At 40.5% G+C, this 22,397-nt stretch overlaps 1 protein-coding gene across 19 annotated transcripts in view; it reads right to left on the bottom strand.

Annotated features, from left to right (window-relative positions):
* The window catches only part of ARPP21 (cAMP regulated phosphoprotein 21), a 153,025-nt gene extending 142,344 nt beyond the window's left edge, over positions 1-10,681 (bottom strand). For 17 of the 19 annotated variants that reach the window (XM_057706334.1, XM_057706333.1, XM_057706332.1 and 14 more), the window contains exon 1: positions 10,485-10,681. The gene's annotated coding sequence lies outside the window, so the exon portion shown is untranslated. Of the gene's footprint in view, positions 1-6,669; positions 6,716-9,229; positions 9,254-10,484 lie in introns of those variants that run through there. The other 2 variants (XM_057706320.1, XM_057706321.1) reach the window with 2 other exon arrangements.
* Between the last annotated feature and the right edge of the window lie 11,716 nt (positions 10,682-22,397).

A 22,397-nucleotide genomic window follows, 5' to 3' on the forward strand; every position in this document is an offset into this window, starting at 1 on the left:
AAATATCTGAAAAACAAGAATGAACAAATAAATGAATGAGTGTGACCGCTGATGCAACAGACAAGTCTTGCTGACTCCCACATAAGAACTTAGACTCAATTCAGCTCTCATGGAAGTTCCCCTTCGTTGCTACAGTGTGGTCCAGAAGACATTTTTCTGGCTTCCTGATGAAAATACCGGCTGTGTCAGAATCTCTTGCTTTTCTACATCTTCCTAAAGCCTGCCAAAGCCTTGAAGAAGAAAGAGAATATTCTCCTCATCTCTCTAAATTAAGGTACCAGGTTTTGTTTTGCTTTGGGAAGTCAGAAGGGTGAGCAGACATTCATTCAATCAGAATCATGCTCAGCATATCTTAAAATGTAGACGTTAAATTAAGAAAGAAAACTCACTCTACTCTTAATCGACTGGATCCCATCCTTTAGGACTAGACTGTTTGGAAAGATAGGGGTAAGACATTAATTCAGTTCCAGTGGTCCCAAGTGGATTAAACGGTTTGCCATTTAACTCTGGTTAATCCTGTCATTGTTCCCATCTAGCAGCGAGAGTAGGGTGACTCTCCCCAGGGTAGGAAGAGGGGTTAGGAAACCCCAACTTGTCAGTATTCTCTTCTCCTCACCCCTGCCTTCTAATCCATCACTGCCTTCTTGCCTAGTTCTTCAGAGGAGTGAATTTCTTCCCCATATCCTGCATCACCTTCACCAATGTTAATCTCTCCAAAGGCACACCTCCCTTAAACAGGAGTTGTCTCTAGCTCTGTGTGCCAGTGATTTGGAAATTGTTTGTGAACTTGCATTATCCTCTCTCCAAGACCATAACTGAGTGTTAACTATAATTTCCTTCCAGGTAGATGGAAAAGTGATCTAGGTGTTCAGTTTGAACGATTGAAGTTTCAGGGACCTTGTTATCCCCACAGAAGCCCGAGTCATTGCCTGAGATCTGAAGGAGAAGCTTCTTTGTAAGAGCCAAAATCATCTCTAGTGAAGTTGTAATTCTACATATAAGTGCACCTCTTTGTTCTCTTTTTCAGAAAGATGAATGTCAGATCTACTTAAGCTGAAACTTTTGGGGAAAAAAGTACAATTAAAACTTTAGTTAGAGCTGACTTTAAATCTTGACTATTAGGTGCCATCAACAATATAAAGGTCAATTTTTAATTCAACAAGCTGATTAAGTATCTGGCATCTGCGAGCAAGAACAGCTAAGGACAGCGAAAAAAATGCTCTGGGAAATACACGCAGGCTTGTTTTATGATGCTTCACTCTACTGTGCTCCGCAGATATTGCCTTTTTTTTTTAACAAATTGAAGGTTTGCAGCACCACTGCATCAAGCAAGTCTATTGGTGCCGTTTTATTCAAGAGCACGTGTTCACTTCATGTCTGTGTGTCATATTTTGGTGATTCTCCCAGTATTCCAAGCTTCTTCTTTATCACTGTATTTGTTATAGCGACCTGTGATCGGTGATCTTTGATGTTACTATCGCAAAAAGATGACAACTCGCCGAAGGCTCAGATGGTGGTAAGCACTTTTCCTCAACAAAACATTTTTAAATTAAGGCATGTACTTTGGCTTTTTAAAAGACATAATGCTATTGCACACGTAGAGGCTGCAGCATAGTGTAAACATAACTTTTATATGCACTGGGAAAACAAAAAAATTCATAGGACATGCTTTATTGTGAGAGTAACTTTACTTTGATGGTCTAGAACTGAAGCCACAATATCTCTGAGGTTTGCCTGTATCCTTTTGAGATAAATTAGTTTTTTACTTAATGTTAGTTAAATGGCTAGTATTTAAGCATATATATTATGTTGACTCTAGATATATATATATACACACACACATACATATATAGAGTATATATGTGTATATATGTATATACTCTGCATATATGTATGTGTATATATATATATTGTATATACATATGTATATACCTATATAGTGTATATAGTATATGTAATCTGTCTACTCTTTCCTTGTTTTTTTGTTTTCCAGCACATATTAGAATACCAAAGGATTATGAATTTATTCTCAGATACTTTCTGAGACATTTCACCAGATAACTTTCTGATGGTACCATCCCTCAGAAGAATGGCTGACATTTCATCATAATAAAAAATAAAGTGTGGTTATCTTATGAATTTACTGCTTTGCACGGCTTACCCTCTGTACTGAACACGACTCATGGTTCTCCAGTCTCTGACAGGGGACCAACTGATTAAACCCCAATGACGAGAGAAGCCTCCCTTCCCTCCCCTGACTATCTTCACACAGGAGCTGAAATGATTCATTTCAGCAACATCACCTGAAGATACTTTAGAATCAGAGGCCAACCGTATCAGCTGCCCAGTCCAAACAGCTCGGGCAGTGCTAGGCAGGAAACTAAAGCTGTCTGTTGGGGCACCAGAGAGCCCAGCAGCAAGCCCACCACCCTGCTTGCCTTCATGTCTGGGAGGTGCTGGAAAAATGTTTCCATCTCCCAAGTGACCCGGAGCTGCTACTCCTGCTCTCACTCATTAGCACAGGATGTAAGGCTATGCCTTCACAGATCCATTTCAATCCTTTCCTAGTCAATGATTCAGTTCTTCAGCCACCCTTTTTGGATGGTAGAAATTACACAATTAAAATGTTTTACAGAAATAATTCCTATCTCTTCACTTTCCAGACAATTCTGAATGGGGCCATCCCTTCCCCTAGAGGCTGACAGAAGATAAAGACCTTACTCAGCATCTCTATCTTTGTACAAGGCACACCTCCTAGGTTAGCTGCTTGGCCTCCGACATTTCATAGGCACAGAGAGAGTAAAGCTAGTCTCCAATTTTAACCAGTAAAAATGTTTATGAGGTGGAAAGAGAAGAGAGCTGTACTCCATATTACTTAAAAAAAATTCCTAAAAGGAAGTTTTCCTCATTCATGTAATCAGGTTAAATCTCTCTCTAAACTTTTTTATATGAAAAGATGATGATTTCCTTTTGGTGAAAAATACCTATGTGCCAGGTTCTTAGTTTCTGCTTCAGTCTTGCAAAGGAGCCCTTATCTGTCCTACCTTCTACATGAGAAAACTGAAGCAATGAGGAATTAATGAAATCACTAAGTCACGTAACTAGCCATTTGTTGTTACTGGACTGGTGTTACTACACTCTTATATCTGCAGAAACTATGACGCAGAGAGAAGCTGAGAGTCTTGGCCGTAGACACACTTCTAGTTATTTACTCAGGTCCAGAGGCCAAACTCCAGGATGGGTTGTTCAGGTGGTAAATTGCATATTTACGGATGTAAGTTTTGGAGAAGTGAAATTTGGATGCACCATCACATTCTGACTTTCTTTTCCAGACCTTTTACTTTAATCCAGATTTTGTATGTCTCTCTGATCTGCAGAATCCCACGGAGGCCCGAGGACCTCAGAGGTAAAGCCCTTCGTCACGGCACACAGAAGTCACCTGCTCCTTCTCTGATGCGCTCCAGTATCCTTTGGCATATGCCCCTCCCTTAGTTTTAACCTGACATTGGAACGGATGCTCCACTGAGTTCAGCACATCTCTCTGTCTACAGCATCCCACATCATCCTCGACAGATAACGCAGACACTGCGATCATCTGTTTAGGAAAATGATATCCCCCTTGGAGGGATATTTACACTCGTCTTAAAATATGTACACATCTTTTTTTTCATATGTAAACTCTCTCACATTTAACTATATATACTCTCTCACCTCTTGATGCCGGAAAAAAAAAACAACACTAAAAATGAAGTCATGCGTAGTTCGGATGAAGACAGCGATTATAATAATGATGAAAGATAAAGGAGTCCAGTTGTTAAGGGTGCTTCACGGTGCTTAAGCAGACAGCAGCAGCATGGATGGGCATCATGATGGCATGCTAAATCATCTCCTCTCTCTAAAACTCTGTTAGTGATTATGTGGCCATTTTAGGATTAGAGAACGATTTTAATCCTCACAAAGGAGGTAGGTGCTGTGACCGAAGTTCACTAAGCATTGGAGTGAAAAAAATCGACGAATCATTAATACCAGCTAGTTGTTTTCAGTGGGATTTTTGAATCCATCTTCAATGCTATGCCATTTGTTTGATAATTTCCTAAAGTTCTTGCAATGCCAGCATATCCACGTACATTTAAAATAAGCAAATATAAAACTACGTAATTTAAAAGTGTTCGCTGGATCATTCCCATAAGCCAGATAAAAGAAATAGGATCACAAATATGACTGCAAAGTCCTGACAATTAATGCATTTGGCAATTTCAACACAACGGTGTGCATCGTTGGCTGAAAGAGTGATCATCTGACTATAAACCTTAATCTTCTTTCTCTAAAAAAAGAAAATACAGCGCCATATTTCCAACCAAAAGGTTTTTTGACACTCTCATTTAAAAAAAAAATCGCATTTTAAAGAAACGAGTACTTGAAGCTTGTAAAGGATGCTGAAATCTTGATTCTGTCCCATACTCACATGGAATCTACTTACTTTCTAACAGCTCTCTGATGATTAAATTAAGTCAGATGACAGCTACACTGGGATTTCCATCAAAGTGACATACATATTAACAAGGAAAATGCTAAGAAGAACCTGTCAATGCAGAGTATAGATATTTTCTTATCAATAAATATTAGAACTTCATGTGGGGATTTTAGCTGGTGGCTTTAAAAATGTATAAAAAAATTGCAAAAAAAATTTGAAAGCTTTTTATTTTCCTATTGAGTTTATGAACAAAAGGAAGTTAAACAATTATGCGTAGTCCCTGAATTTCTGACCCATGGCTGGATTCTTCTAGATCTATGTGACAGTGATGAAATCACCTGAAAGCAACTTAAATGATGGAACAATCAGATGACAGCTGGGCCTTCTGATTCACATGTCAAGGCATATTATATTTGGACTTGAAGGACTGTGAAACTTTTAGAAATTGATGTTCCATTTTAATTCTCTGAAGATGTGGGAATAGTTTACTTAAATTATTGGTGTTGATTTTCAATTTCAACCAGATCAAAATATGTCGACATGCATTTTTTTTTTTCCTTTAAGGTTTGATTCTATGGATTAGATTGTTCCAGTTGAGTATTGGATCCCGGCAATTGGAAGAAAATCTGCGAAATATAAGAGGATCTTTCCTCTGGTTTCCATTTCCCTAGAGATGGTCCTCATTCTTATCTCAAGCGTTTAGTGTATCATCAAGAGACAAGCAACGATAACGTAAATGTAAAAGAATGCGTATCCACTATTAAAAATTCCAGCACTACATCTTAGGTTGAGAAGTCAGCATTCTTTTGGAAGTCCCTATCACAAACACTGATTTCCTAAATTGTGTGGGTATCAGGAAGTTTATCTGGGTTTATCTAGGTAGATTAGCTTTGTGAATATGTTGCAATGAAAAAAACCTGCAGAAAAAAGACTGTATATTACATTACGTGATTCTGCGTAGAATTACATACTGCATAACCACAGTACGCCAAAGAAATCTCTACAAAATGTGCTGATAGATTTGAAATAAAACGTGACATAATTGTTTTCCTGTTAAAAATCTTAAATCCTCCTTTCAATTGAAACCATATTTTATTTTTCCTTATGTTAAAACCGATGCTTTTATTTATAGAATTGATCTTGTCAACAAAATCTTAATATTTTGTGTGTTATCCACGACACATTTTTAATGTGAGCATTGTTGTATCATTTTAAGGTAGTGAGAAATGTGACAAAATGATAAGGGGCCTATTTTTTAAAGGGATAATTATTAGTGAACCCTCTCCCCTCTACCTGCAGAAAATGAAATATTTTCTGTTGCCAGATAAAGGGAGCAACTGTAAATTATATTACTTCAAAGATGCTGCAGGAATTCATGACTGAGAGATAATTATGAACTTGTGCCTTGAGTGAGATAATTTTGGATGAATTCTTTGGCATTTAAAGAAGTCACAGATGCAACTGTATCCTAATATCACTTGGTTACAGAACTTTAAAAATCTTATATAACCTCTGGCATCGACATGTATATAAAAAACTGCCAGAAGAAATTTTTTTGAGAAAAGTATGTGAAGGAATTTAAAATATTGATCTACTGTGGCCACAGACCGTGATTAGCAGTCTTTCCACCTGGTGATGCTAAGAGCTATGCTGGCTACAAGAAAAGAATGTAACATGATGCTATGGACTCAGTTTGAAAGTAGAGTCAGTTTGGTGTATTGAAGTGAGTCCTTTTATTTTTTCGATATCCCCTCAACTGTCCCAATGTAATTATTTAAATTCACTTTTTGGTTTACCTGCATAGCTATTTCCCAGGGCACAGATATGTCCTAGTAGTTTTAGAGAAAGGTACCTTCAAAATGCTACATGGGCATTTTACAACTTACGAAAATATCATTAGAGTACAGAGAATTTTGAAACCACAAGATAACACTGCTGCCAAACATAAACCTGATACTCTGTCTCAAGCACTTTATTTTTTATCAAGCATATGACATTAATGTATGCAATTTAAATACTTTCTGTCAGCTCCCATCTCATACGCATAGAAATGAAACTGTTGTGATGTAAATACAAGTCATAAATACTTTGAACATCTAGGGCCAAATTTAATCCAAGATAGGCAAAATTAATTTAACTTATAAGACTCTGAGACACTGAAAAAATCAATTTATTAGCCCTTGGCATAAACACACCTTAAAGGAAACTGACTCTCAGAAGCAAAGACAGCCTGAGAAAAACAAATCCAGCCACGGACACATCTTGCTAATGTTCTTTTTATACCTTCAACAGTCCTTCAGCATTGACTTCTATCACTGCTTGAAATCATTTATCGTATTTAACTTTAAATGTTAGGATGAAAAATAAAAGAAAGCAAAGTCAGCAGAAATGTAAAGCCTCTGGAACCACCGATTTCCTAAAAAAAAAAAAAAGATGCTTTGTCTAAAGAGAGGAAGTATGTATTTTATAAGCTCATCATCATTGACTTAAAATACGTTCGGAACTTTCCAGGTGACATAAAGCATTTTTAAGGAAACCAATTCCTTTTCTGGTTATAGATTCACAAATTTCTCAACAGGCTACCGCTGTGTGGTACCAGTTAGGGCCATGCCAGTACTTACCATTTGAAGAGATGGCTTTCAGGGTGGACATCACCTTTAAGCCCCAGATTCTTTCCTACCCTTGTCACAAAGCAGATCTGAACTGAACTAATGTATATACAAATGGTTCCTTTGCAATTTCCAACCTTAGGGACTTCAAACTGTCTCCCCAGACTGACGAGAATTTTCAGTCCTATCCACTTCTGGCTACATGGTAGATTGTGTCTTCAGTGGCTGACTCATTCTACACTCTACTCGTGTAGCTTATCGTTATCTGCTCCACAAAAAATATACACTGAATTCAGATGAGAATGCCCACTGCCTTGAGAATCTTGAGAAAGGTAGCAGCGCTGTGGTCCAAACACCCTGACTACGAGGGAGAATAATACAGCCAATGTAGGTTACGTTCTCCCTCTAAAAGTACAAGGTAGAAAACACAAGCAACAACAGCAAATTACAGTAACTTTGCAATGTATTTCCCTTGGTATTTTTTTTGGGGGGGGATTATTTCTTGTAAAAATTGACAAGATCCAGGACAACACTCCACATTGTTCTAACAGCTTCATTTAACAATAATTATATGACTCACTTCCCCACTTAATACAAACTTCTCACTTTCTCTTATGTTTATTACTTTTGAAACTGCTTAGGCATTTTTCTAATTAGCTTCTTTCTGTACAAAGAAGTAACCCGATTGTAGTAGATTATTAATATGAAAATGAACAGCAGAGACCTTTCTGATTGAACATTCTCACTTTCTACCTCAAGACAGGTGTTCTGCATATTTGCAAACATTGCAGACAGATAGCTTTGTATGTTTTACACACTATAATATTAAGGTATGTCCCCCCTCATTATAAGCTTCCCAAAATTACCAGTGCTGCCTCTGCTATCTACATTTTTAAAATATTTAACCTTTGGTAACATAATCTATTGTGCTCATCTCAAAGTAAGGAGAGAAAACAACTCAAATATTCTAACAAGTTCAACCAAAACTTCCTACTTCACTTCATTGTCACAATACTTGACCTAGACTCCAAGTTCATAAAGGAAAATGAAAAACAAATTCACAAGGCAGAGCTTCAAGTCATCAGCATATCTGAAAAGGATGTTAGTTATTTTACACCTGGAACATTTTACTAGCTCCAAACCCTTCCCTAGTACAATACTGTAGCAATCTGAAATTATTTCTGCGCTTCTTACCACCCAAGCACCTGATGACGTGAATTAAAAATAGTATATATGCAGCAACTCCCTGGTTACTATCTTCCTGAAGTTTTAAGGCACTCAAATTATTGAGTCTCCTTTCTAAGAATTACTAAAGAGGTTGATGAAAACACATATCAAACTGTTCATCTGTAATTCTCCCACTAAAATCAACTGATTTCTGCTAGTGCGATATATTAGGACTAATGAAAATTACCATATCCAGTAGCCACTGTGTACCCTTCCGAACATCCTTCTCCAGTAACCATAACCATGCCCAGCTCTGTCTTCCATCCTGCTCCTTGTATTGCTGAGTGAGGCGCTCGCTCCTTCATTAAATAGCATTAAAAATAGACTGCAAAGTACTCCCCAGTGGAGCACGCTCTAACAGGGCTAATGCCACGGTGCTCAAGGTAACCACACTCAGCTGGTATGTAAGAGGCAAAGTCACTGGGATATCAGCAACTTGCAAATCTAATAGAGCACACAAACCTGTCTCAGTCTGAGCTGAATACTGGAAAAGAGAAATCAGCATGTAGTGAAATTAAGTCACTGAGAAGCGAAAGGTCCATTGCTGGAGGTGCCTTAAGTTTCTTTAAATATGCCTCACCAAAACAAAGTACTCTGTTGAACAGAGATTCATCTGTAGCAACTTAGTTCTAGATGTATCGGACAACATCAATCATGTCCAGTGAGGGGAAATTAAGACATCTCTGCATAGCAGCCGAAATGTCTTAACAGTGCATTTAAACCAAATCACTTTAAACCAAGTAATAGTACAGTAATAGGTTAGCCTTTTGTGTCTTTTGTGAGGAGGAAGCGCATTCCTTAAAGAATATTCTAAACTCACTCTCCAGAAAATTGAAAAACATTCTGTTAGTCGAAGTGACAAAAAGAAGTACAAGAAAGTGATAAGAAAGTAAATACAGGATTGAACACAAATACATACCTTAAAAATCCATATAAACCTGAGGAGAGCGCATACATAATTTCTCCCATGCGATCCACATTAGGAGGCAGCAGAAGCAACTACGGCCAAGATAGTAGACTACTCGGCTACATAGCTACAGCTCTAGGCTTCCCAATGACTGCCCTCTGCGGAAATGACATTAACTAAAATCTCATGAAGACATGCAAACCCTGTGGTGACACAAATCAAAGCAGTAGGTGCATTTATTTTAAAGTGTCAAAAGCTTTCCTAACTTTCACCAAATGAAAAATGATTTCCTGTCATCTCCATTTCTGTTTTCTAAAAACAATCATAGTCATTGTGATCACCAAAGTGGATGAGAAAGAGGTGGGGATCATTTGGATTTACTCAGTATTTGAGTGAAATCTTGTCCAGATTCACACCAACTTTGAGGACTGCCATTTTTGTCTGGAGAGGCTGTGTCATACCAACAGACTTAAAAAAATCAGAAATTAAAATGGATAGCTGCACTCTAAACATATTCTCGTGAAAGTGATTCCTACCAGCCTTCCATCCTACTTACTAGCTTCCCATCCCTCTAACTTTCAATTCCTTCTTTGTCTTTCCTTTCAGGCTCAGACTCTGTCCTCACCCTGTATCTTCAGGATACTGAACCCAAGCAGCTGACAGCAACCGCATCCATTCCAGCTTGATTTCTATGGGTAAAAATCCAGTGAGTCAATTTCTCTTCCTAGGAAACTTTCTAAACACCTGTTTCAGTCAACTCAATTCTACCACCATATCTACAACTTGACACAGAAGACGTTAAATTTGGAGTCTGCAATAAGACACAGAATTCAAACACGTAAAAATAAAACAATATCTTTTCCCCCAACCCCCTTGGGAGCCAGGACCTCAAGTTCCCTGAGGACAACAAACTGATGACAACTTTCTGCCCCTTGCAGAGCTCTCTTCCAAATGAAATAAGAACATTCCAAACTTTCTACCCAGAAACCTACAGAAATCACTGTAGACTTCTCTGATGAAGAGACCTGTCCTTTTCAATTCTCTCTCAGCTTTCCATTTTTGCCTCATTCTGGGGAGGGGGAGTGTACCCCTCTTCTGACAAAACATAAAAACACGATACACACATAACAACAGCTTTCTACAAACCAGGAAGGAGAAATACAGAAACAATTCGAAAGAGAAGCACAGGTATCAGGCAGAAAGGAAGAGAAATAAGAAATCACAAAAGGCGTGCAATGTTCACCTCCGGAGACCTCAATTATATTACCTTGATGGAACCGTGGATATACCCCCAGCGTCTGTCTCGGTGCCTCGATTGATCGGATTTAGTTTTGGGCTCTTATTAATATTATTGTTTCTCACGGATCAATTTGGCCGTATTTGTTTGGTTCGGCTGCTCTTATTAGTATTGTGGTTATTACTGGTCGGTTTATTTAACTGCTAGGAAAAGGAGCCTTCGGCGACGTCGGCGGGGCTGCGGCGGCCAGGGCTGCGGCGACGGCGGTGGCTCCGGTCGGCTCCCCCGCGGCCCCCGCTGCTGGTCGCTGCGCCCGACGCGCTCCGGGGGCGCCGCCGCTGCCTTCTCGGCCAGGCTGCCTGCGGAGAGCGAGCGTGCCCCCGCCTCCTGCCTGCCAGCCCGTCTCCGGGCACGCCTGTCTGTCTGGCCGTCTGTCGCTCAGCCTGGCAGCCCACCGCGGGCTCCTCGCCGTCCTGTGGTCCGCTCTCCGAGCTGCCCCCTCGCGTCGGTCTGTCCGTCCCTCCGCGCCTCTCAGTCCCACTAGCGAGGCAGGGTCCCTCTCCCCGTCTCCTGGGTCCACATTGCTCTGGCTCTGCCACTCGGTGCCCCCGGCCGCTTCCCTCGGACAGAGGAGAGGGAGTCTGGAGGGAGGGAGCACGAGGGCTGCTGCTCCCTCTCCCTCTCCCTCCTCTCTCTCTCCTTCACCGTGCCTCTCCCTCCCTCTCTCTGCGTGCCGGTCTCCGCGTCTCCAGCTGTCTAACTGCTCCCACCTGTCCGTCGCTCTGTCACTCTCAGTCCCCTCTGAGCCAGCCAGCTCTGGGCATCCCTGGGTCCCGCGCGCCCCGCTCCCCGCCTCCGCGCGCCCCTGCCCTCCCACGCGCCCGGCTCCTCCCCGCAGCTCCGGCCGCGTCCGGTCCCCGCCCGGGCTGGCGGCGGCGCGCGGGTGGCATGCGGCGTGGCAGCTGCTCGGCCGGCCGACTCCAGCCCCGGGCCCGCCACACCCGGGAGATGGCCGCGGCCGGGCGCCTGCGGGGGCCGGGCCTCGGCCATGGGGCGCGGCCAGAGTTGGCCGAGCCAGAGCGCGGGCACCTGCCCGGTGCGCCCGGAGCGCGCGGTGCCATCCGTCTCCCCGGCCGTTCTCCTCCGCCGGCCCCCGGGCTAGAGACAAAGCGCGAGAGCCACGCGCGGCGCGTGAGCATCATTCATCAGAGAGAAAACTGGCACGTTGCCCCCTGCCCCTCCACCCTGCTTTCCTGCTCCCCGCCGGCCGGCCGGCGCGCATCCCTCCCCGCCCCGGGCCGAGCCCCACGCGTACCTCTCCCGGGCGCCTCCCGACTCCAGCGGACACCTGGCCAAGCCTTGCTCACTCCCTTCCTCTGGGGCTCACTCTCCAGGCCAACTCTGCAGAGAATATCCCACAACAATAACACCTCACTCCACCCTAATCGAGCCGTAGCCTCAGAGCTCTCAGAGATTCGCGTCTTTGAGCTGGACCCCAAGTCCCGGCGTGCGACGCCAAGTGGACTCCGCGTGGGCGCCTGCCCAGCCCGCTGCCCACCCGGGCGCTGATTGAGAATCGCAGAGGTGCCCCAGAAACCCCGGCAGGCTAGGGCGTGGGGCAGGGCGCAGAGTTGACATCCCAAGAAATAAAAGCGCTGCATTTCGCGTTTGTTCTGGAGATGTGCTATTTTTATTATCTGTAATTCATTTCCCCCCATTGTTTCAAGGCACACACTACCAAAAGGAAAAAAAAAAAAAAAAAAAAAGGAATAGTGGAGGATTGGGAATACATTTCCGGAACACCACCCACCCCTCCTGAGTGAATGTGGAGCCTACTTTTCCAACATTATAGGTCACCAGCCAAGATAGATCACTCTGGCATTCTGCCCCCAGCTGAGAGCAAGGCATTTGATTCTGGGCTTCCTTGCTAGGCTGTTATTAATGGGAAGCAAAATTATAGTTGTACACGCCTGCATGGAATTGCCAAAGCTCATTCTGACAGTATCCAGCAATTCAGCTTCTGAAATGTAGACGCTGAATAACTATGGCTCTGGTGCAATGAACGCCCCCCCTATCCCACAATCAATTGGAGAGGAGAAAATCAACTTTTAACAGCTGCAATTAGTAACCCCATGAATAGACAACAAATAAATAACTAGTATACACTACATCATGAATATGTCCACGTCCTTTTAGTTCCATTTACTGACACCCATTCCTGATGACAGACATCATAAACAGATTTATTAAGGGATGTATCTTCCACTTTTTATAGAAATGTCATTTCAACAGCTGTAGCCATGTTCATATATGCTAAGATATTGATTAAAATATCAAACAGATCATCTGTGAGCTTCTAGTAAATGCTATGAAAAAAAATAGGATGAGGTTGTACTGGTCTTTGATGAACAGATAATTATTTCCCAAATATTGGAAACTGTCTCCCTTGGGGATCAGCTCGTGCTGCAATAAGAATAATTCTGCTGTATGAGGTTTCAGCAAATGAAGCCTAAAGAATTTAAGACCCTTATGTTGATCTATTTTTTGAGCATTTCGACTTAGTCCTCTCCAAAAGCATTTTGACAGGCATTTCTCCCCTCCTTCCAGCCATATGGAATTCAAGGGAAAATTCATAAAAAGTATTTCTAATTCTCTTTCTTTCATCTCAAGTCATGTTCTAAAAAAACTGCTTTCCTTGGGGGAAACTTGTGCCAAGTTATGCTGTGTCTTAAATTCACACAACTGGGACTGCATGGCAAGAGGGTCAGTGTATTTGATTTTCCTTTTGGTCAGAACTACATCTAAGCATCTCCTGAATGGGTGGATGGGTAATCTACTGAGAGGAAATTTTAAGAGCTTGTTCTTAACTCAAAGTCTTCTAGATTGGACTTCACTCTGAAAGTTCACACACACACACACACACACACACACACACACACACACACGAACTTGCTTCTATAAACTGGATTAGAAATTATAACTATTGATCAGGGGAAGGGAATTCAATCAGCAATCAGTACAAACTTCAGTGATTATGCAAAAGAACAAGACAAAATGTTTCAATATCTTATCTGTATAGATAAGCTTGATGATGAAACAATGCAATTTCTCACGAGTTTAGCCTATATTTAAAAAGGAAAGCATGACAAAGAAAAATAACATTCATTTAATTCAGCTAAATCTTCTACCTTTTCTCATAATATGTAGTCAACAAATTGGGGACTAGAGAAGGTTCGAGTTTATTTGAGGCCATGCAGGTAATTAGCATTCAGCTGTCCAATTTTAACTTTTGCCTCCCAATGTGGGACTGAAATATACTTTTGGGAATATTAGGCAGGCAGTGAGCAGTAAGCCACTCTTCTAGGCATTCGGAAAGTATGTATTTCCTTAAACAATCGGAAACAGTTACTGTTCCTTAAGGCCTTGGCCTGTTGTATAGTAACTACCACTAAACTCACTAAAACTGGGGTCTCCCTTATTGGACTTCTGGATGACATCTATGATGCCGATGCTGATGTAGAGGTGTTTTTGCACTGAAAGCATCCTACCTTTAGGGATGGGAAGTGGTGGTAATAGGGAAAAAAGGAAATGTAACAGGGAAGAACAAATCTGACTCCATATTAGGTGAGTTTCTTTTACATTAAAGTTTGTATTCTACTGCTTTTGCTTTAAGAATGTTGCAGAGAGCCTGAAATGTACATGATAGTCTATAGTCAAAGCTCTGACCTTTAAGAATGTAACATTTTCACTCATATAGAGATAAAAAGTTGGAGAACAGAGAACAACATTTGTCTTGCTGGAGGTTTACAGGAGCACTGTGGCCTGACCTACCCCCACAGCTGCAAGAACAAAGGATTCCTGCACCAAGAAATTTGTAATAACCAACCACACCCCCTCCCCTCTTTAGTATAATAGAAGCCTGAATTCTGACGGGGGTAAGATGGTTCTCTTAGAACATTAGTCTGCCATCTTCTTGGTCATCTGGCTTTCTGAATAAAGCTGTTATTCCTTGCCCCAACTCATCTCCTGATTTATTGGCCTGTCATGCAGTAAGCAGAACGAGTTCGGGCTCCATAACAGAAGCTGTGCTGTTACTCTCTTGGTCTGGATGCTTTTGAATTTATTTGGTATCATGTTTGAAATGAAAGGGCATACAGGTAACCAGGTAACCCCAGCTTGGGGAGTTGAGCTTACCTACACACTGGCAAACATCTAAGATTGCCGACAAGCTCCTTTACACACATTCCCTTAAGACACTAAATTAGTGCCCTTAAATGAAGCTTTCAAATTGGATTTTCAAAATAAGGCAAATTGCTAAAATAGCCCAGCCACCTTTATAAGCACCTTTTCAGCTGAAGCGAGAAGTAGAATTTCCATGCTGTTGAACTTCCATCATTTCTCAACAATTAGGCTGCTAGGAACTCCCCTTTAGGGCATTCTCCCCCATCACAACAAAGGCCCACAAACCCCCTAGAGGGCCTTCTCATTTGCCCTGTTTCCAACAAAACAATGTAGGGTCTATTAAATAGGAGCCTTGGGTTTAAAGCCATACAGATATACCTGGTACAGAAAGGCAGGGGAATGGGGGGGGGGGGGGGTAGAGTAACATTTTAATCAGAAGAGTTTAGTTCCCCATTCTTAATTCGTGCTAAGCCAAAATAACTCTAAAACACATTTCAGAACATCAACAAAGAATGTTACATCACGTATGCATCTGAGCATGAAGAAATGTCACGATCAAAAACAAAGAGGACTTGGGAGACTAGAAACCAAATGTTCTGATGGCACAGATCCCTCTGGAGTCTGCTGTGTGCAGTACAAGAAAATGATCTCCATGAACCCTTGGTGTTCTCACAGGCGGACCAGAAATTAACACTGGCCGGCACATGTACACGGTGATGTTTTGCTGAGAGCGCAAGCCCAGAAACTTCCTCAAAAATGAAGGTGTATAGTATTTTCATGGAGATGCATCTAATCAGAGGAGGGACAATGAGAAGAAAAAGCATAAGAGAAGTTTAGAAAATCCGTCCTCTGAGCATCAAAAGACAAGAAAGGCTGTTGACTAAACTGCGTATTTCTTTTCAGCATCTCTTGGGATAGAAATACCAGCATTTAGACACAACCTTAGAATTTGGTGTTTGGGCCCCCGGCCCCGCTGTGTGTCTTCCTTCTCTGCATCCACTGCCCTGAGGGACCTGTGACTTCTGTGTAGCTGAGGCCTGTGTTCCAGGCAACAGGGCACTGAGATGCAGGGCCTCTGCAGACCAGGTGTGTGCTCAGGCAGGATGACCAGGGGCCTCTCTACCTGCCTAGGATGAGCACTGCTCTCCAGGACCTCCTTGAGAATGAAATGTTCTCAACTTCCTACGAATCCATGAAAGATGTTTTTGATTTTTAAAAACTGAGCCCAGAATTGAAAGCAGAAATGAAGCAGAAGCATCAGGGGCATATTTGCGAAGGACAGAGGAAAATCTTTCCCCTACAATGCAAGGAAGCACACAGAGCATAGCCCAGCATTTGCCAAAGTGCTGTGTAATCCTGTCTCTAGTTTTACACTCCTGGCCCTGAGATACAGCATTTTCTTCCATAATGGACACTGCTTCCTTTTTCACACAAAGGGAGACAAAAAGGTTACCAAGTTATTCAGCACTGGAATAATATATTTGGCTACTCCACAATGAAATAACATGAAAAGGTCTATGAATTAGCCACTAGAATAAAACAGCTACAATTCATCTCTAGTGAAATATAACACATTTGCATTTTTAACTGTTCTTCATAGCTTAAAATGGTGTGTGTGTATGTGTGTGTGTGCGTGTGTGTGTGTGTTTAAAAGGTAAAATATATCACAGTGTTCCTATTTCAAAAGACTGCTATGATCTTACTGGAAACCCAGTTGTAGGCCAATATCCAACACTGGGAACAATGTGCAGATTTGTAATTCTACATGAATGTACAATTTTTTTCTCTAATGCTACTCTCCAAAGATTTCTTTTTAAATTTTGAAAATAAATGTACATTTGCAAAATCTATATATATTGTAAAAAAAAAAAAAAGAGGGTGGAGGGTTCCTTTTTAATATCGATTTTTAAATCGATATTAAAAAGGAACAAAATAAAATCTCCTAAAATACCATCACCCTAACAGCCATCACTTTGATGCTTAGCCAATTTCTGTGCATCTATAACCATAAACATATAGGTATATTTTGCATAAAACGATTGCAAAATGCACGTCACTTTATAATGTGCTCCTCATCTTCTTTAGAATAAGTCATGGGGATTATTTCCATCACATTTACTGTATCAATATATTAATGACAGCAGAGTGGTGTGTTAAATACAAAACATGGGTGCTATACAAAAGCGAAGGCTACTGGAGGGTGTGGTTTCCAAATTGGAGGACTATCCCTTTAGGACAAATCTTTAAATCTGAATTGCCTATCAAATATACCTTTATTTTACATTTTGGCATAATACTAGATTTAAAGATGCTATATCAGCTTCAGAATATCTTTTGTTTTGATTACTAATCTTTATTAAAGAGCTGGTTGACCTTTGTCTCCCTGGTATAAATTACATAGAATAAAAAAACCCCAACATACCATTAAAAACCTACAAAATGTTGTTATGTGCATATTTTTAATTGAATTGCATTAAGGCAAAATTTTCATTTTGGAAAGAGAATTAAATAAAAATTCTCTGAGTTTACTAATTATATTTTTGCTTCAGACTTTTCCCTTAAAACAAACACCAAACACTTTTGTTTTCTATTAAAAAATGGTAAATATTTGATGAAGGTGAGTGACACTTTCAGGCCAAGAAGTTATGGATGATTTGGTGGACTCTGCCCTCCTTCACTCCAGAAATAAAGCAGATCCCTAGGAGCTATGAGCCAGCCTCCAAACCATTGTTTTCATCCTCTCTCTTTTTTTTTTTTTTTGCTTATCATTTTAACCATTTTAAGCACACAGAGCCAAAATCACTGATTTGACACGTTTATACCTCAACTCTCAGGATGAGGGTACAGAAACAGAGAGTCAGGAATATGTTAAAAAAACAGAAGCTTCTGTGGGAGAGAAACAATCAGATAAGAAATCACCAGTCTGGTGGTGCAGTGATTAAGAATCCACCTGCCAATGCAGGGGACACAGGTTCAATCCCTGGTCCGGGAAGGTCCCACATGCCACGGAGCAACTAAGCCCATGAGCCACAACTACTGTATCCATGTACCACAACTACTGAAGCCCACGCGCCTACAGCCTGTGTTCCACAAGAGAAGCCACTGCAATGAGAAGCCTGTGCACGACGACAAAGAGTAGCCCCTGCTCGCTGCAACTAGAGAAAGCCCATGTGCAGCAACAAAGACCCAACGCAGCCAAATAAATAAATATTAAAAAAAGAAAAGAAAAAAATAAATCACCAGTCTGATACAGATGACCAAAACCACATGAAAAGATGCTCAATATCACTAATTATTAGAGAAATGCAAGTCAAAACTACGATGAGGTATTAACTCACACTGGTCAGAATGGCCATCATCAAAATGTCTACAAGCAATAAATGCTGGAGAGGGTGTGGAGAAAAGGGAACCCTCCTACACTGCTGGTGGGAATGTAAATTGGTACAGCCACCATGGAGAATGGTATGGAGTTTCCTTAAACAACTAAAAATATAACTACCATATGATCTAGCAATCCTACTCTTGGGCATATATCTGGAGAAAACCATAATTAGAAAAGATACTTGCACCCCAATGTTCATTGCAGCACTATTTACAATAGTCAGGATATGGAAGCAACCTAAATGTCCAGTGACAGATGAATGGATAAAGAAGATGTGGTATATATATGCAAGGGAATATTACTCATCCATAAAAAAGAACAAAATAATGCCATTTGCAGCAACATGGATGGACCCAGAGACGATCATATTAAGTGAAGGAAGTCAGAGAAAGACAAATATCATACGATATCACTCATATGCAGGATCTAATTTAAAAAATGACACAAATGAACTTATTTACAAAATGAAACAGACTTACAGATATCAAAAACAAACTTATAGTTACCAAAGGGGAATTGTGGGGAGGAAGGATAAATCATTAGCTTGGAAGAACAAGCACACACTACTATATATAAGATAGATAACCAACAAGGACCTACTGTGTAGCACAGAGAACTCTACTCAACATTCTGTGATAACCTATATGAGAAAATCTGAAAAAGAATGAATATATGTATATGTGTAACTGAATCACTTTGCTGTACACCTGAAACTAACACAACATTGTTAACCAACTATGTTGCAATATAAAATAAACTTTTTTTTAAATTAAATTAAAAAAAGACATAAAGACACAGAAATCAATACAGTGTGGTATTGGCAAAACAACAGACAAATATCAAAGGAATCAAATAAAGAACCCAGAAATAGACCCACACAAACACAGTTAACTGATCTTTGACAAAGGAGCAAAAGCAATACAATAAAGCACCTTTTTAATATAGGTGCCGGGACAACTGAACATTCACATGCAAAAGAAAAGAACCTAGACACAGACCTTTTTCATCAACTATACTCCAATAAAATGAAAGAAAGAAAGAAAGAAGGGAGGGAGGGGGGAAGGAAGGAAGGAAGAAAAAGAAAAAGAAAGAAAGAAATCACCAGTCTAACAATTCAGTTACTTCCACTTCATCACATGCAGTTATAACCCGGGGCTCACCACACCCACTTCTTCTTTCTTTTAGAGAACAGCACACGCCCCAGCCTGCTTGCAGTCAGGCGTGGCCACGTCACAAATTCTCACCAACAAGTGAACAGAACTGTACACACCACTTCTGGGCTGAGGCAGTGAGAAGCCTCTGTGAAACCCTCTGGGTTCTCCATGGCCCCCCCACAACCACAGAGGAGGTCAAATGTCCGGACAGTCCAGCTCCACGGTGATGGTGCCTGCATCAGACTTGGTCCCTGAGCGACTGCGTAGAGGAGACGTCAACAGGGACCCAGACAGACTAAGCAAGGAAAAAAAAGTTTTAAGCTACTGATTTTTGCAGATTTTTTGTTACCACAGCAAAACCTAGATTCCCTGATTTATAAACCCTCTGCCAGTCAGTCTGTGAGAGTAACAAGTACTGGAGTAAACAGAGGCCAAGAATGGGTTTCAGGAGGCCAGAATTTGGGTCCTGAATCGGCCACGAAATCAACGATGCAATTTCAGTAAGTCATTTCCACCTTAAAGCCTCATTTTTATTTTTAAATTTCCAAAATGAGGTGATAGCACTAAGCTTTCATCTAACCAGTATCACGCTATTCTAATTGCTGATGGGTTATACTAAGGCTTGATGTCTTCCAGGCAAGAACCCATCCTCCTTTTTCTCCACCACCTCCAGCTTTATTGAAGTATAATTGACAAACTGTAAGACACTCAAAGTGTACATGGTGGTGATTTGATATATGTACACCAGGTGAAAGGATTCTCATCATCTAGGTAACATATCCAATACCTCACATATTTATCTCTATTTTTTGTTGAGAATTCCTCTTTTTAATGATTATCCTGGTTATATTTTTTAACTTTACTTTTCGTCTTTCAGTTGAATATGTTTTTGGTCACAACTACTCAATTCGGCCATAGTATGAAAGCAGTCACAGCAACAAGTAAACAAATGGAAATAACTGGGTTCTAACTTAACTTTATTTTTTAAAAGAGGCAGATTTGGCTTGCAGAACATAGTTTGTAACCCCTGATTTAGTGGGTGATAAAAATTTCATTGGAAATTACTGGGGAAATCATTGATTAGGTAATAAATTTTGTCTGGACTGGTTTTTTGAAATAAAACCTTAAATATGTAAGGTATACGTTATACTAAAATAAAATTCCAATCTGGTTAAGTATTTAAAAATAAATTTAAAAAGCACAAACTACTATTTAAAAAAATCCAGGTGGATACATACTCTTGGAATGTGGCAAGCTCTTTTAAAGTATGGAACTGATATTATTCAGATTATGCCAGGCTATGCTTTGATGGAAGGAATAAACCTCCAAAATCCTTCCGTTTTCTTCCTAACCGACGTTTATTTTTTTGCTTTTGCTACATATATAATGTGGGTTGGTGCTGGGTTCTTTTCCACTTGGTCAAAAATGGAGGCCCTACTGTCTTGTGCTGCCATCTCAACAGTGGATATGACTGGAGGCAGCTGAAGGATGTCACACCAGCTCTGAAATGGCACAGATACGACACACAGTACACAGTTCTGTTCACAGTCCATCACTCAGGACTAGTCACATGGACTAAAGGGGGCCTACAAGGAGGACTGAGAAATTGTCAGAGCACCAATAGTTGGAAAGAAATATATCTAAGGTCTAATTTATTCACTTTACACCTAGATATGAGGGACGTCTACTCTGGGTCCTGGTCGTTCAAGAGCCCAGGATTTTATGAGAACACACACAAACCCCCTTATTCAGGAATACATGTACCCCAGTGACCCTGCGCTGAAGGACTTTGCATGATAGAGCACAAGTCATAACTCTTAACCTCCACGCCCATGACTAACCCCATCGCAGGTCTCAGGTGCTGGGGGAAAGCCCTTCTCCAGGACTTCTGCTCTATGGCCTGGAGACAGAAGACAGCTGTGTTTGACCACCTTGACAATGCCTGGCATTGCTAGGTATGAAGACGGATGCTGCTTCAGAATGCACGAGGAATCTGAGCAGTGGAAGCACTGAGGTAAGAGAAAAGACAAATTAATTAACATGTCAAATCTATCCTCTGGGTGTGAGTTTAATTTTTTTTTAATATATTGAAATACATTCCCTGTATTGCCAAGTGTCTGTTTTGTTGCTACTTGTGGTTTTCAATTAATTCCTCCTCAGATATTTACCTTTGTGTCGCCATACTATTTGCAACAGTTGTATCCAGTGACCCTGCAACATGCTGCAATATTAAGCAAATTCTATTACTCTTAAATTTATATGTACATTTGAGTTTCCAGATAAAATACAGGATAGTCAGTTTAATTTGAATTTTAGATTTAAAGATGGGTAACTTTTTTAGGATAAGTATGTCTTAATGCAAGGAACATACTTGTATGAAAAATTATTAGTTTATTTGAAATTCACATTCAATGGGATGTCTTGCATTTTTATTTGATAAAATTGGGCAATTTGCCTGAAGGACAATACTGATTGTTTACACTGGCAACTAGATGGACATTAAAGGATAGAATTGTGAATAGTTTTATGTCTAAAAAGTAATGAATTTGATTTAAATAATTTAAAAAATATCAATGAAAATTAATACATTTTGTTCAAATTAGTGATTTGGTTTTCTCATTTTATTTTTAATAAAATAATAAATACTCTAAAAGAAAAATAACATTCCTGAAAATCTATACTCTACATTATTTTATTGTTTACACTTGTTTCATATTCAAATTGTCTGCACTTGGAATATATTTCAACTTTATGTTTCAATCTTTTCTATTACTATTGTCACTTGAACCAAATTAGGGGACAAACTTTATATAAAAACATAGGACTTCCTAGGTGGCACAGTGATTAAGAATCCGTGTGCCAATGCAGGGGACATGGGTTTGATCCCTGCTCCAGGAAAATACCATATGCCTCGGAGCAACTAAGCCCGTGTGCCACAACTATTGAGCCTGTTCTATAGAGCCCATGAGTCACAACTATTGAGCCCATGTGCTGCGACTATTGAAGCCCATGCGCCTAGAGCCCATGCTCCACAACAAGAGAAGCCACAGCAATAAGGAGCCAGCGCACTGCAATGAAGAGTAGACCCGCTCAGCACAACTAGAAAAAGCCTGTGTGCAGCAATGAAGACCCAACGCAGCCAATAAATAAATTAAATTTTAATTTTTTAATTTTATTTTTATTTTTTTGGGGGGTACACCAGGTTCAATCATCTGTTTTTATACA

Source organism: Hippopotamus amphibius, chromosome 13, assembly GCF_030028045.1.
Source record: "Hippopotamus amphibius kiboko isolate mHipAmp2 chromosome 13, mHipAmp2.hap2, whole genome shotgun sequence".
Lineage (NCBI taxonomy): Eukaryota > Metazoa > Chordata > Mammalia > Artiodactyla > Hippopotamidae > Hippopotamus > Hippopotamus amphibius.